Source organism: Tamandua tetradactyla, chromosome 11 (assembly GCF_023851605.1).
Source record: "Tamandua tetradactyla isolate mTamTet1 chromosome 11, mTamTet1.pri, whole genome shotgun sequence".
Lineage (NCBI taxonomy): Eukaryota > Metazoa > Chordata > Mammalia > Pilosa > Myrmecophagidae > Tamandua > Tamandua tetradactyla.
This window is the reverse complement of record NC_135337.1, coordinates 8,633,439-8,636,286: the sequence shown is the minus strand read 5'-3', so window position 1 is coordinate 8,636,286 and position 2,848 is coordinate 8,633,439.

Below are 2,848 nucleotides of genomic sequence, written 5' to 3'. Positions count from 1 at the left end.
AGAGAGGGGGAGGGTGGTGAGACTGCTCGTCATGTTGGCTGGAGAGAGAGGCCACATCTGAGCAACAAAAGAGGCTCTCTTGGGGGTGACTCTTAGGCCTAAATTTTAAGTAGACTTGACCTATCCTTTGTGGGGTTAAGTTTCATATGAACAAATCCCAAGACTGGGGGCTCAGCCTATAGCTTTGGTTGTCCACACTGCTTGTGAGAATATCAAGAATTCAACTTGGGAAAGTTGAATTTCTCCCCACTCTCACCATTCCCCGAAGGGGGCTGGCAAATACTTTTCTAGTCACTGATCAAATCACTCTGGGATTCATCAGGGCATCACTCTGGACAAACCAATAAAATCTCATGTCCTACCTGAGATTCCAAGTACTTATGACATTCAATCAAACTATCTACATGAGTTATATTAGGAAATTCTCTAGTCAAAATCTAAATTTTGTAACAAATAAACATTTTTTGCTTTAGTCTCACACATAAGGTGACATTTTAAAGTATTAATTATCATCTATTTTCAGCACCCTGCAATAATGACATTCCTTTGTTCTTCCTCATGCAAAAACATTTTTAAAATTTGTACATTGTACGTTTCACTATTATTATACACATTTCAGTGTTTTAACATAATTACATTATAGTTAGGTAGTATTGTGCTGTCCATTTCTGAGTTTTTATATTCAGTCCTGTTGCACAATTTGTATCCCTTCAGCTCCAATTACCCAATATCTCACCCTATTTCTATCTCCTGATGGTCTCTGTTACCAAGGAAATATTCCAAGTTTATACATAAACTAATGTCACTTCATATCAGTGAGACCATACAGTATTTGTCCTTTTGCTTCTGGCTAATCACACTCAGCATAATGTCCTTAAGGTCCATTCATGTTGTTACATACTTCATAACTTTATTCTGTCTTACAGCTGCATAATATTCCATCTTATGTAGATGTCACAGTTTGTTTAGTCAACTATCTGTTGATGGACATTTTGGCTGTTTCCATCTCTTGGTAATTGTTAATAATGCTGCTATAAACATTGGTGTGTAAGTGTCCATTTGTGTCCTTGGCCTCGTGTCCTTTGAGTAGAGACTCAATCCATTCTGCCAGACTATGTCTTTTGATTGGAGAGTTTAATCCATTAACATTCAGTGTTATTACTGCATGGGTAGTACTTTCTTCTACTATTTTGCCTTCTGGATTTTTTTTTTTTATTAATTAAAGAAAAAAAAGAAATTAACACAACATTTAGAAATCATTCCATTCTACATATGCAATCAGTAATTCTTAACATCATCACATAGATGCATGATCATCATTTCTTAGTACATTTGCATTGTGCCTTCTGGATTTTATATGTCATATTTAATTTTCCTTCTTTTTACCTTTACTCATAGTCTTCCTTTCTACACTCTTCTCCACACCTCTCTCTTCTGTCTTCATATCTGTCTCTAGTGTTCCCTTTAGTATTTCTTGTGGAGCTGGTCTCTTGGTCACAAATTCTCTCAGTGATTTTTTGTCTGAAAATGTTTTCATTTCTCCCTCATTTTTGAAGGACAATTTTGCTGGATATAGAATTCTTGGTTGGCAGTTTTTCTCTTTTAATAATTTAAATATATTATCCCACTGTCTTCTTGCCTCCATGGTTTCTGCTGAGAGATCTGTGCATAGTCTTATTGGGCTTCCCTTGTATGTGATGGATTGCTTTTCTCTTGCTGCTTTCAAGATCCTCTCTTTCTCTTTGACCTCTGACATTCTGATTATTAAATGTCTTGGAGTATGTCTATTTGGATCTATTCTCTTGGGGGTACACTGCACTTCTTGGATCTGTAATTTTAAGTCTTTCATAAGAGTTGGGAAATTTTCAGTGATAATTTCCTCCATTAATTTTTCTCCTCCTTTTCCCTTCTCTTCTCCTTCTGGGACACCCACAACACGTATATTCGTGTGCTTCATATTGTCTTTCAATTCCCTGAGTCCCTGCTCATATTTTTCCATTTTTTTTCCCTATAGTTTCTGTTTCTTGTCGGATTTCAGATGTTCCATCCTCCAGTTCAGAAATCCTACGTTCTGTCTCTCGAAATCTACCATTGTAGGTTTCCATTGTTTTTTTCATCTCTTCTGTGTCTTTCATTCCCATAAGTTCTGTGATTTGTTTTTTCAGACTTTCAGTTTCTTCTTTTTGTTCTTTCCTTGCCTTCTTTATATCCTCCCTCAATTCATTGATTTGGTTTTCGATGAGGTTTTCCATGTCTGTTTGTACATTCTGAATTAATTGTTTCAGCTCCTGTATGTCATTTGAATTGTTGGTTTGTTCGTTTGACTGGGCCATGTCTTCAATTTTCGTAGTGTGATTTGTTATTTTTTGCTGGCGTCTAGGCATTTAATTACCTTAATTAGTTTATTCTGGAGATTGCTTTCACTTCTCTTATCTAGGGTTTTCTTGCTGGATGAATTTGTTGTCTATCTGTTCTTTGACATTCTGTTCAGCTTTATCTGGACCTTTAGCTTAAGTTTTGTTTAACAGAGGAGAATTTTTCAGTTTTTGTTTTCTTGTTTCTTGCCCTGCTTGTGTGGTTCCTTCCCCCCACACACACACTTAGGAGGGTCTACTCAGATATTATATACCCCAGCCAGATTTTCCCAGACCAAACTGGCCTCCTATCAGGAGAAAAGAGTCATCTGCGTCAGTTTTCCCTGAGGGTGAGACCCAGCAGGTTGAAAGACTTTCCTTTGAAGTCTCTGCACTCTGTTTTTTTCTTATCCTGCCCAGTATGTGGTGCTTGTCTGACTGCAGGTCCCACCAGCATAAGATGATGCTGTACCTTTAACTTGGGCAGACTCTCC